This window comes from Sorex fumeus, unplaced genomic scaffold (assembly GCF_029834395.1).
Source record: "Sorex fumeus unplaced genomic scaffold, SorFum_2.1 ptg000098l, whole genome shotgun sequence".
NCBI classification, from domain to species: Eukaryota; Metazoa; Chordata; class Mammalia; order Eulipotyphla; family Soricidae; genus Sorex; species Sorex fumeus.
This window is the reverse complement of record NW_026606155.1, coordinates 64,335,556-64,350,003: the sequence shown is the minus strand read 5'-3', so window position 1 is coordinate 64,350,003 and position 14,448 is coordinate 64,335,556.

The window sequence follows — 14,448 nt, the reverse complement described above, 5'->3', positions numbered from 1 at the left end:
GGTAAGCTGGCTTACCGCCATGGGGCGCTTTTTGCTTGCATTTATGGGGGACAATCATGATGTAGATTGAGGGAATTCTGGGAGTGGATCAGTTTGTTTATTAACAGTACTTGTTAATGGGATACACCTGACCCTTAGAACAATGGCGAAGGGTCCCCTTCCTGCTGACAGGCTAGGAGGGGAACAATGATGGAGACCCTGATGTCAGGAGTGGTAGCTCTATTGTGTGGTTCCCATTAAGAAGTACACAGACATGTTATGAGTAGAGTATCTCCACAAAGGAAAATGGGGCCAGAGAGAGTATAGAGTACAAAGGGTAAGGTTCTAGCCTTGTATGTGGGCAATTCTGGTTCAATCCCTGAACACCCCTGAGCCAGGAATGACACCTGAACATAGAGCTTAGAATAGCCCCTGAGCACCACAAGTGTGACTCAAACCCCCACTCCACAAAAGGAAAAGTGCTCAATAAATTGGTAATATTGTTTGCTTCCTGTACAGGAACGGGGTCTAGAGCCAGGATGGAAACCTCAACCATTTTGTTGTATACCATTTATATATTTTGAAGTTGGTAACCATGATATATGATCTTTAAAAAAAAACATTGAAGGTAAAATATTTTTAAAGCCCTCTCTGGTATATAAGGAGATGATAGCTCACAAAATCTAATCCCATATCTGATGGAAGTTTCTCTCTGTAACATTTAATATTGTTGTCAATTCTTTATTGAAATTCTCCTCCTTTGGTCTCCTTGACTGAAAATCACTAAAGTAAAGTCTGTAGTAAACTGGATTGGCAGCCTGTTTCTGTCATTCTTGAGATTAAGCGTCTTGAATAAGAAGAAGTAAGTCCTGGAGAGACAGTACAGAGGGTAAGATGCTTACCTTACACACAGCCAACCTGGATTTGATCTCTGGCATCCCATATGGTCTCTGGAGCCCTGCCAAGAGCAATTGCTGAGTGCAGAGCCAGGAGTAATCCCTGAGTACTGCCAAGTATGGCCCAAAAAAAAAAATAATCAAGAAAGTTGTGTGCATTGGAGTTGTTACAGAACAGTTTATTAAAGAGTAGCTAGTTTCATTGTCTTGCCACCAGTGAAAAAGAACTAATATTTGTCCTATTCAGACCTTTCCTTTATCCAACTCTGAGTATAATAGGCTACAATTTTGTTGACTGTTATCTCTCCTCTGCAAATTCATTGTTTAAAAAAATATAAAATAAAAAGACATGGTCTCTATTACAGCTATGACCCAAACTCTAGGACATAGGCTAAAGATTCTATAGACAGCAAAGGCAAATTCTCTGCCGCAATTTACCTCTCTTCCAGCTGCTAAAAATTGGGGCCAAAGGCCCAGGTCTACTATGGAGACACAACCACATTCTCCCCTGAGGGATGCACTGGCCTGTGTGAGGGCAACAGCCCCAGAGTACTTCTCAGAGGACCACAGAATGTTCCAAGTTGTCCCCAAGCTGTAGTAACAGGAAGGGAAGGAAATATGTCAGCCAATTTTCTTGTTCCTCAGGTGTCATCTGTGATTTGCTTGGTCTCTCTTCTGGCACAGCATCTGGTGCGATCACCGTCTGTGGGCAGTGCTTGCCCGCCGTCCATGATGGACATGTCTGCCAGCGTCTGTACCCATGTATCTGTTTTGACTTCCACTCTAATTCCTGACATGAAGAGCCTGCTCCGATGTGTCAGCAGGGGTCAAGAGTCAGCCTTCTGAGAAATATTTGAATTCTGAGAAATATTTGGTGGTCAGTGAGCCTGATGCTGCTGGCAGAGGGGTTCCAGGCCTGGAGACAAATCTTTGGCTCCAGAGTTCCTCATGCTCATGTTTGTTTCTGATAACTGAAGGGAAAACAACCCAAGGGGTGAGGGTCAAGGAAAACACTGCAAATCTGTAGCTGACAGAAATAAGGATAATAATTTTCAGAGTAAACTCCTACATCACAGGACTTGCTTTATTTGGGGGGCCACACCTGGCAGTGCTTAGGCTTACTTCTGGCTCTGGGTTCAAGGATCATTCCTTGCGGAACTTGAGGAACCATCTGGGGTTCCAGGGATCAAACTCAGGTTGGCCTCATGCAAGGCAAGTGCCCTATCCACCATACTAATTCTCCAGGCCTATTTCACCTTTGTACTTTTTATATCAACTAAAGTTTTCTTTCCCTTCACCACTTCCTTTGGCATGTAAATTTTATGGTGGTGAATCAAATCCTCAGTCTCCCTCCATCTAGAACCAGGACAGACCTGTGGCTAGAATAATGTGGTGATTCTTCATATTCTAAAGAAAATATTCGCAAGTTTCCCTGAACTCTGTGGTCTTTTATTGGTATCCTCTTTTTTTTTCTTTTTGGGTCAAACCTCGGGATGCTCAGGAGTTATTTCTGGCTCTGCATCAGAAATCACACCTGGTTGTGCTCAAGGGACCATATGGGATGTTGGGAATTGAACTGGGTCAGCCGCATGAAAGGCAAATGACCTACCCACTGAACTGTCATTCCAGCCTCTTGGTATCCTCTTAAATACCCTCTGCGAGTTATTCTAGAACTGAGTTACTCTGGGTATAAAAAGCACATTTTTACTTCTATGCTAAAATTCAAATATTAAATTATGTGGCGAAAACTTCTGTTTGAAAAAAGTAACTTACTAGCTTATAAGCTCTATTTTAACAACTGGCACCACAATTATCCAACATGGTTGAAAATTATACATACTGTGCTCTCAACTATTTCACCGATGTTCTAAGTCAACATTGTTAACATGCAAAATAAAAGCTGGTTTTTAGGGGCTGGAGAGATATCACAGAGGGTAGAGCACTTGCTTTGCATGTGGCCATACCCAGATTCAATCCCCAGCATCCCATTTGGTCCCCAATGCACCATGGACTAACTCCTGAGTGCAGAGGCAGGAGTAAACCCTGAGCACTGCCAGCTGTGGCACAAAAACAAGTTGATTTTTATTGAGAAAATTTCCACAGCAATAAGATATCTCTGAACTTAGTATCCAACAAAAAGAAACCTAGAGGAGTTGAGCAAAGCTAACTTTATCCCCGAGGGCAGGATCACACATGGCAGTGGAGTTGCTCTTTTCTTGGCACAAGGTCAGTCTAAAAGACCCCGAGATGCATATTGGTTTCTCACAAGGGAAATGGAGGTCTGCCGATCTTCCTCTTGGTGCATAGACTCTAGAGAGAGGATGCAGGAAATAAACCGTAAGCTTGACAGATTTACAAGAATTTTGAGATATTATGAAACCCAAGCACAAAAATTTGTAAGTCATGATGTCTCACTAAACTGTACCTCATGATGTCTCACTAATAAAAAATAAATAAATAAAAAAGAAAAAAAAAGAAATGATCAATCCTATTAGAAAAAGGGGTGGAGCGATAGCACAGTGGTAGGGCGTTTGTCTTGCACGTGGCCAGTCTGGCCGAGCCAGGTTCGATTCCTCTGCCCCTCTCGAAGTGCCCGGCAAGCTACTAAGAGTATCTTGCCCACATGGCAAAGCCTGGCAAGCTACCCATTATGTATTCAATGTGCCAAACACGGTAACAAGAAGTCTCACAATGGAGACGTTACTAGGCCTGCTTGAGCAAATTGTGAACAATGGGAGGACAGTGCTATTAAAAAAAGAGAAGATGCTATAAGGTCAGAGATTTTAGGAAATGTACTGGAAAGGGTAGAATTAGGTCATCCGGAACCTGCTTTGTTGGAAAAAAAATAATCACTCAACAATGGGCAAAGACCTGAAGGCCCTTTGAAGACCTGAGGCCCCTTGATGAGAGAAGTTTTGTCCCCACTTCCCTTGGTGTACAAGATCAACCCTGCTCTGAATTCCAGCAGATTTTGGAGGTCATGGCAAGGAGAAAGGCAAGTGGCTCTACTCTCTGCTCTGTGATTCTGTATCAGTTATCAAAATTTATCTTTAACACTAAAATTCTTCTTCTTCCTTCTTTCTCTTTTTTATCCCTCTTCCTCTTCTTTCTCTTCTTCTTCCTTCTTCTTTCTCCTTCTTCTTTTTCCCTCCCCCTTCTTCTGTTTCTCCTCATCATCATCCTCCTCTTCCTCTCCCCCTTCCCCTCCTCCTCATCCTCCTCCTCTCTTCTTTCTTTGTTGTTCTGGGAATCAAACCGAGGGTCTCACACATGCAAACAAGGCAACTACTATGCAATTGAGTCAGAATCTTGGCCACAAAAAAAAAGTGATCCACTTTACTTCTTCAAGTGAAATAGTTTGATTTAGGAAATGTGACAGAGGAGGGAGGGAAGAGAGAGACAGGCAGTGATTCTTTTAAGTAAAGGAAGAGAAATTTTGTACCTGAGTTGGGTTTTATGTGACTCTAGAATGGAGGTGCCAGATGTTCTTATTCAAAAAAAATAAATAAATAAAAGATATAGAGGACAGACCCAGCAGTGCAGGAGTGGGGTGGTGTGGGGTGTGGCCTACTGTGTTAGGGATCAAATTCAGGGCTTTACACTTGTGAAGCGTCTGCCATACCATTTCAACTCACTCCCGGGTCCCTCTATTAAAAATAAAGTAAGTCAGAAGGAGCAAGACAGGTTCCAGGTGACTGCAGGGAAACAAAGCAGAGGAAAAGATAAAACCAAATGAAAATAAACCCTTGGTGTCTTGACAGCTGAACTGAAGTTAGCACAGGCACAGACGCTGGGAACAATGAAGGATGGAGAGTATACAGTGGACCATGGGGGTGGGGGATGTTAGGACTACGGTGGTGGATATGCTTTGCTAACACATTTTTAAGAGTCATGGAATTGTACTTCTAAATCATACACATCTACAATCTTGTAAACTGTTACTCAATTGAAAAAAAAAACCTAACATGATGCTACAAATGTCCCTTCGAGTACTGCTTTAGCTACATTTAACAACTGCCGTGGCCAGATGAGCTCACTGAAGATATCTACTAAACATTCAAGAAACAAATAACACCAATTCTACACATTCTCTTCCCAATTCTTTATATGAGGCTGGCATTATCTTACCACTAAAACTAAGACATTAAAATAAATCTAAAGACTGAGCACATGCTTTGCATGTGGAAAGCCTGCAGTTCATTCTTTGGTACCATATAGTCCCTTGAGCATTGTTGGGACTGACCCTCCAAGCACAGAGCTGTGAGTAACATCTAAACATTGCAATCTGTGATCCCCACTCCCCCCCCCTAAGAAAAATTAAATATGAAAAATCCTCAAAAAATTTTCTGAAATTTTAAGTCAGATAATAAAAAATAATACATCTTGACCACATAGAATTCAATGTAAAGTCAGTTCAACCGTTGGAAATCATTGTAATTTACAACATGAACAGAAAATAAAATCCCATAATGATCTCAATAGATGTAGGAAAAAGATATTTGACAATTTTAATACCTATTCATTGTTTTAAAATAAACTTTAAGCAAGCTAGTGTAAACGGCAAGCCTGGACCAGGAAAAGGATGCATGAAAACCTAAGACTAACATCCATGTTGGTGGTGAGAAATCAGTGTTTCCCTTTCAAGTCTGCTCTCCATCCATGGCTCTCACCCCTCTCTTGTGAACCCACTCATCTACACTCCAAAGAGGGCGCTTATAACAGCTTACATCTTAGGGAAAGGAAAAACCAGGCTAGACGGGGTTGGAACATCTTGTTGTTGCCAGAAAACCAGAGGCTTTCAAGAACATCAGTAGTGCACAAAGAACGATGCAACCAACCTCTCATTGTGACATCAGTAACACATGATCATTGTTTTATTGGTGTTATTGTCATAGTCCTTAGAACAAGTTGAATCTGTGAAAGGCCATGAGTTCATGATGACCATCCAAATAGAAAAGTTTCAAGTAGGAAAAAAAGCACAAAAAGGGAGCTCAAACCAGTAAATGGAGACTCTAGCTTTACATGATTTTAAAAAAATTTTTAATAAGCAATGTTAACCTTTTATGGATACTTTGCTTCTTTTATTAATTAGATGGCAATTGATAAAGCTTATGTAGCTGGTCAAGGAAAGCCATTCAGACACCTGAAAGAAGTAAAAACTGTCCAGACAAAGGAGCTGTGGGCAAAAGAAGGGAGGAGGGTCAGGGCTGCTCACACAATAACCAAGAATGGCGGTTAAGGACAAAGGTATGCTTTGAGAACTAATTAAACCAACTATCCTAGAGTCCTGCTAACTCTAAACACTCAATTCCTCCTCTTCTAGGAATTCAGATATCCCAGTGAATATAACAAATAATGTATTAATAGCAATACATGAATTTTCAGAAGTACAAAGGCCCCAATCAATATATCAAATAGAATGATTCTTTTTAATGCTGCCCAAATGAGTCTGAAAGCCCATTATTTTAACAAAGAATATCAAATTGCAAAAACTGAAACATAGGAAAAAAGTTAAGTCTTAACTAAGAGAACAAAAGGGAAGCTCAGCCTAGTGGTCTGTGGCACAGTGACTGTCCCCTTGGACCACACAGACAAATTCTGAGCTCTGACCAAGCATCAATTAATTGAAGATCAGATCCAATAACCTCAGCTGGACTAAGCTGACCTTTTTCTTTCAGTCTGATTGGATTTTTGAAAGCCCAGCATGAATAAAATATTACAGGAACCCTAGGAGGATAACAAAATAAATAAAGCAATGATCTAAGGAAACAGAGTAAGAGACTCCAGATTTTGTGGGGCCTGAAGGGTAAATAATTTTTTACTCTATTTAAGAAGAGGAATGTAAAATAAGGTATAGAAAAAAATAGTTGTCTACCAAAAGAAGGGATCTTGAAAGAGATGCTCAAGTTAGAGGCCCTGGAGCATTACGTTTCATTAGTTTCACTAGAAATGAATGCTTTTGTATGCTTTCTCTGCTTTTTAAGATATACAGAGTATATGAACTATTCATAAGTGTTGATCATAAATTTCAATGTCAGTTAAAATTTGAATATGTAAGTTTATAAATAAGAAATACTCATAAGATTGAAATTTTATTAGCTATAAATTTTCTCAATTGAACATTAAGCAGAAAAATTAACTGCTTCCATTCAACAACTTTCAAATAGAGGTCCTAACCAGAGCAATAAGGCAAGAAATAGAAATTAAAATCAATACAGTGTAGAGTCAGAGATATTTTCAACTGAGTGAGCACATGTTTTGTATGCAGGAGGCTCAGATTTTATCCTAGGCTTCTCATAGTCCTCTGAGAATAATCAGGGCTGACCCCAAGCAGAGCTGGGATTAAAAATTGAACTCAGGTTGGCCCATGCAACTGCCCTACCCACTGTATTATCTCTCTGACTCCAGGTGAAGAATTTTAGATGGATACTTGATGCTTACAGGAAATGTGTGAACTTGCTATTTGCCTCCAAAACCTGACCCTGACCTTATCTGCTACACTCCGTGCCTCCTGGTACACAATACCCAGCTAACTATAGTAACTCTAATAACTCATAAACTGTCACTGCTCCTGCCAGTCCTTGATTCCTATGGCTTTGGGGCTTGGCTCTGCTCCTCTTGTCCTCCTTCCTTGTCCTTCAAGGAGCTCCTGCATACATGCCCAAGTCCATTTCAGGCCTATGGGCAACCTGACACCTATAAATGTTCTCATCTTGGACACAACAGTCATAAAAGCTTGATGAATGAGAACTGGTCTCTAAAATCATGGAAAATATAGACTTCCAATATAAAAATAAAGTCTGTTTGATCTTCTCCCTTTAACTACTATAAAGTAGATTTTACTTCTATAAAGAATGTTTCCCAGAAATTCTGAACAGATGACCTTCAGCTCAGTATCCTTACTCCTCACTGTGTCCTGAAGGGTCTCTCTGAACACATGAGAAAGTTAAGACATATCTTCAAACTTTCACTAAGCCACGGAACACAGAAATAAAATACCTTCTGATCCCAAAGGGGCCCAAGGCCAGATCTAGAGCACTGGAGCTGGGCTGGAAGCATGGCCCATAGCTGAAACCTGCTGCAAAATAGCAGACAGTGCTCAGATGGGAGATCCTAACCCATCCTCTGAAAAACAGATGAAATACACCACCCCAACCCAGAGAACCTGAAAGTGCAATCAGTCTCAATCTCATAGCCAGCTCCACTGACCTGCCCAGGTGACTGATTGCATGAGACAGGTAGACTAGGGATTTCCGGGTGCGGAACTTTAGGCAGAACATTCTAGAGGCATCACCCCCTGCAGTCTGACTCAGGAAGCCCCCCGTCCTTGGTGTAACTAGACCTCACTCCTGTCTCCTGCACGTTGTTGTGCCTAGGTGATGCCATCGGTACTTAAGATGGCTGACAACTCCCTGACCCATCAGCTCCCTTTCACCTGGACCTCAAATTGGTCTTCTGGCCATGTGTGTGCAGACAGTCTTTCCTCCTCAGAGATTCTTTTCCCAGAACATGCTCTTCCTGCTTTGTTTAAGATGGCAACATGCCCTTCGCTTTCTTTCATCTCTGCTTTTTCCTCTAGAATAGCCTTCTGAGCACATCAGGGTTCTGTAATCTCTAAGTTGTGGACCCTACAATGTTCAATTTCAGGTTGAAGGCATCTTGAAACCCTCACTCTTCCCTAAACACACAGGCATGCTGCCACTTTGCAGGGGGGATTCAGCATTGATGATATTCACAGCCAGTCAGCCAACTCATGGATGCTGAGGACCAAGAAGTAGTCAGAAAAAAAAAAAAGACATCTGAAAGGAAATATGTTCAGCACGGGTTAGATGAATCCTAGGGTGGGGAGGGGGTGGGGTGAGAGGCACATCTGAAAAGGCCAGAGATCCTAGGTTAGGTGCTGGAGCAGCCATAGCCTCCATCTGCCCCCCCCCCCTTCAATCCTGCCTTCCCCTCGACTTCCCAGGGGCGCTGTTACCCATCCATCTACCTCCCAGACCTCTGCATAGCTCTCAGCAGCAAGAGCCTCTCTGATGGGCTCCCAAAAACTGTCCCTAAGAACTTTCAGAGTAGAACATTAAAAAAAAAAACAACAACAAACATATTTTTCCCACAGGGAGAAAGGCTGAAGTTATTAGCAAAGGGAAATCCCAGGAGATAGCACTGCTTTCCCAAACAGCCTCTCTGGGCTGGGAACATGTACCGTACCCATTTGTACCCAAGGAGGAAAAACTTTTTATAACCTTACCCAAAAGTTACATAAACAACACTATGCTCTTTGTTGGTTTCTCTCTCCTTTTTTTTTTTAAAGGAATTGTTTTGAAAATAGATAATTTTACTGATCCAGGAGCCAAGAACTGTTGCTGGGCCTGGAGGAGTTGCTAGATGCCCCCGCTGGCAGGGTTGTTTGTTTGCCGGAGATTATGCATGTTTGCTGGGGTCATCAAACCCAGCTCCTCCATGTGATCTGGATTAAGCCAAGCCCCACCTGCATGCCGTGGAGCTTGTTGGCAGAACTCTCTGGCTGCCGAAAGCTACTCTGAGGCTCATTCCACACTGCCTGAAATTTGGACACTCCCTGAATAAGGGGACAGAATGGAGTGGAGGGCTGACAATTTCTTTACAAACCAGAAGACCAAGTAAATGACGCACAGAAACTTTCTGGAGGTGGGTGCACACACCCAGCAATACCCAGGGCTTACTCCTGGTTCTGCATTCATTGTCACTCCTTGCAGGACTCAGGGAACCATGTGGGGTACTGGGGAGTAATACTCTACATGGGATTGCATGTGACTGACCTGTGTAAGGTAGGTAGGTGCCTAATTCCTGTACCATCTCTCCAGTCCCAACACACAAATTGTGTGGAAGGTCAAATAGCAGGCTTTGCACAAGATGAGATGAGAAAAAAGGTAAACTACCAGAGCTGGAGTGACAGTACAGCATGTAGAGCACTTGCCTTGCATGCAGCCTACCCCAGGTTTAATTCCCAGCACCATATATGGTCCTCCAAGCCTGACAGGAGTAACACCTGACTACCACCACCAAAACAAACAAAGGATAAACTACCAGGTAAAACCCATCAATGCAGATCTAAATGGCCTGGCCACTATTATTGCCAGTTAGAGAATAAATGAAAAAGTGCCCCAGCGAACTGGTTTAAAGTGATCTGCAGAGGAAGTTGGTAGGCCTGACACTTATTCCATACCTACTTAGTCTCAAACCAGATGTCTCAGATGAACCCAAGAAATAGTTATAGAACAATCTGCTCTGAAGTAGTTACTATTATGCAAAATAATGTAATATTATACAATCTAGTGGAATGAAAACAATGCAAACTGTTTATACTTTGTATATATAAATCTGCTTGAAATATAACTAGATAAATATATGCAAATATATGAATCTCAATTCTAAAAAAAACCACGAAGTAAGGACCTCTCAGAGGACCAAAGCCAAACTTCAGATAAAAGTGTGGATGTCCTGTGGATGTTCTATGTGAGGCAAATATCTGGGGGAAACTTTTCCAAAAGCAGAAGCTTCTGCAATTTGAGTTTATTTTCTTTCACTGTGGCCACTCAGAATAGTAATTTTGATAGGGAGTAAAAGCAAATCCTTAAGAAGTTATATATAGTGTTTTCTGCCACACATTCTTTTTTTTTAAATTTTTATTAGTGAGACATCATGAGGTATAGTTATATACTTACAAATTTTTGTGCTTGGGTTTCAATTATACAATGGTCAAATACCCATCCCTCCACCAGTGCCCCTTTCCCACCACCACAGATCCCAGTATCCTTCCCACACCCCATACCCCCCATCCCACCTTGCCTCTGTGGCAGGGCATTCCCTTTCATTTTCTCTCTCTTATTGGGTGTTGTGGTTTGCAAAAGAGGCAATGGATGACAATCATGTTTGGTCTATAGTCTACTTTCAGCATGCTTCTCCCATCCTGGAAGGATCCTCCCAACACCCTTTATTTGGTGTTCCCTTCTCTATCTGAACTCCCTTTTCCCCTAGCATGTGTGGTTAGCCTCCAAGCCATGGAGTAAAATTCCTGGTACTAATCTCAGCCATTCTTGGGTGTTAGTCTAATATTTTATTACTTTATGTTCCCCAGAAGAATGCAATCTTTCTATGTCTATCCCTTTCTTTCTGAGTCATTTCGCTTAACATGATACTTTCCATGTAGTACCACTTGTATGTAAATTTCATGACTTTTTTCATGTCTTTTTTTTCATGTCTTTTCTAACAGCTACATAGTACTCCATTGTGTAAATGTACCAAAGTTTCTTTAACCAGTCATCTGTTCTTGGGCACTCAGGCTTTTTCCAGATTCTGGCTATTGTGAAGAGTGCTGCAATGAACAAACAATTGCAGATGTCACTTCGACTATACTTTTTGCCTCTCTGGGATATATTCCCAGGAGTGGTATTGCTGGGTCAAATGGGAGCTCACTTTCTAATTTTTTGAGAATCGTCCATACTGTTTTCCAAAAGGGCTGAACAAGTCAGCATTCCCACCAGCAGTGAAGGAGGGTCCCTTTCTCGCCACATTCGCGCCAGCACCGGTTGATTTTGTTCTTGTGGATATGGGCCAGTCTCTGTGGTGTGAAATGATATCTCATTGTGGTTTTAATCTGCATCTCCCTGATGATTGCCACACATTCTTAAACCCATACTTTCCATGCTCAATTCTTTATGCAATACCAACTCAAAAATTACCAAGTCTCTTCAATGTTGAAGCTTCTCTAAGGGACTTATTCAGTGTTCAAATCCCAACCACTCAGCCTGACTCACAATGCTCATCAACTAACGCAGATTGAATCAGCGATTAATATGAACAACCATTCTCAAGATTACACCATACACAAGGTCACAACCATGCACAAGGTCACAACCATCGACTTCCACCTTGTTCCTGCAAGCCATATCAGCAGAGCCATGTGGGGAGCAGAGAGACAGGTTATTAAATCGGCGCTTCCACAGTTCAAGAGTAAGTTCAGGGTCTGTGCTTGTTGATTTACAAAAACACGTCGATTTTATTCATTTTGAGCTGAGAATCAGCTTGGGAACATGAGAGGAGGCAGAAATGTGGGTATGATGATCCTTTGGAGATGCAGCCAGGCCACGACTCCTGCCGCGCAACACGAGTGCATCCTGCACTGTTTTTCTTGGGAAGCCATGAGAGTGTGCAGTGGGCAAGTCACATCAGCTTCCAGGACTTCAAACAGGGAACAGGGAGCCAGAGGGCAGGAGGTAACAGGCCCCAGGATGCGCCTTTTCAGATAAAATCCCTAATGAGTTGTTCCTGTCACCTGGGACTTCCCACTCATTCCTTTTATATGTTTTTTTTTTAATTTTTGGTAATATTAAAAGGTAGGGTTTGTTTACACTTAGAAGGAAATACTGAGGAGCTGGAAAGATAGTACAGCAGGTAGGGCACTTGATTTGCACACGGGGAGGAGGGGGCCTGGGTTTGATCCCTGGCATCCCAGGATTTACTTTGATCCCCTGAGTGAATCCTAAGTGCAGAGTCAGGATTAAATTCTGAGCATTGTTGGGTGTGGTTCCCCAATTTTTTTAAATAAGAAGAAAGAAAACAACTGAAAAAAATTAGATTTCACATCTCACTCTAAGGTGAGATAACTCTTTGGAATCACTTTTGTTTTGGTTTTGTTGGGTTGGATTTGATGTCATGCCCAGTGGTGCTCAGACTTACTCCGAGTTCTGTGCCCAGGGCTCAGTCACTCCCAGCACAGGAGACAGGGACTCAGAGTACCATATGCAGTGATACAATAAAAAATAAAAAGAGATTTTTGGGGGAGCCTGTTCCATTTATTTTAGTAGGTTTCAGCATTAGCACTTTTATTTGAAATAATACCTACAAGCCCACTATTAGAAAGCAGTGTAAAAGGTACATCTTGAGACATTAATAGAAACAAAGCCAGAAACTACTGCAAGTCAGTCTTCTAAGATAGAAATTCAGTATAAAGTCTAAAATTAATTTTTAAAAAGACATTTTTACAGTAATCTGAAATCCCTTTCTCCTTTCTTCCCTCAGGTTCAAGATGAACACTTCCTTCCTGTGTCCCTGTCACATCTTATATTTGTGGGGCAGGAAGGCACATGAAGGCACATTTCTGACTCTGCTCTGTCTTTACTTTGGTTTGGGTCCTTCTTCCATACTGCCATCGAGGCACTGGGCTTTCTCCAAGGAATGCCTATCTAAATCGTCTTGTTTTCTGGCACTATAGGGGACTTTTTCACACAGTGAAAATGGTTCCTGTATCTCTTCCTCCCAAACAACTTCACAATCTTCAACCTTCTAAATATGGTGTTTTCCCTGCTAGGTTAATAGAGTAGCATATGGAGTGATTTCACCTGACTGCTGACTTTTAAGTTGATGAATTCTACCCTTGAGTTCTCAGGCCCACTTTGCTATTTTCTGTGACGTTGACAATTTCAGTCCTCTCAATCTTAATTAAATTCTCACTGGAAGCCATGTTCCTTTCCTCTCTAAAATCCCAGAGGAAAGTTTTCAGGATTTGAGCCTTAACATTAGTGGTTGAGAAACATTCTGGAACTTCAGACTATAAAATCTGGAGTGATCGGGTCTTTACTACATAGCAGGCAGAGGGAAAGGGAAGGAGCCCTGTCAAAATTTATGAGAAAATTTAATGCAATTTGCAGGACTAGACTCTAAGGGCTATTAATTCCATGTGTTCACATATCTGCTCACACATTTCGAATGCATAGTCATTGTCATATCTTGTGTTGGGGACTGGGGAGCAGCTTCTAGGACTTGTTTGCACCATAAAAATCTTGCCCAGTACATCCTGATGGCATGTGTGAAATTTAGAGCGCTCTAACTTTATGAGACAACCTCGTGGTATCAGAGACTAATAATATATGCTATGTCAGCTCCCTTGGAACCACAAGTTTACACATACCCAGACACCATGGAAACAGCTTTGTCTGTCCCCCACCAAAACTGTCAAGGCACTGAGACGCTGTTGACTATATACAGACTAGGATAGCACTGTAGCACTGTCCTCCCATTGTTCATCGATTTGCTCAAGCGGGCACCAGTATCATCTCCATTGTGAGACTTGTTTTATTGTTTTTGGCATATTGAATATACCACAGGGAGCTTGCCAGGCTCTGCCGTGTGGGCAGGATACTCTCAGTAGCTTGCCGGGCTCTCTGAGAGGGATGACGAAGGAATCAAACCTGGGTCGACCGCACTGTCCTCCCATTGTTCATCGATTTGCTTGAGTGGCATCAGTAACATCTCACAACAAATTGTGAGACTTGTTGTTACTGTTTTTGGCATATCAAATACGTCATGGGTCGCTTGCCAGGCTTTGCCCTGCGGGCGAGATACTCACGGTAGCTTGCCGGGCTCTCCGAGAGGGGCGGGGGAGTCGAACTTGGGTCGGCCATGTTGGCTGCATGCAAGGCAAACGCCCTACTACCCACTGTGTTATATTGCTCCAGCCCAGGGTCGACCGCATGCAAGGCAAATGCCCTACCCACTGTGCTATCGCTCTAGTCCCACACAGACTAGGATACAA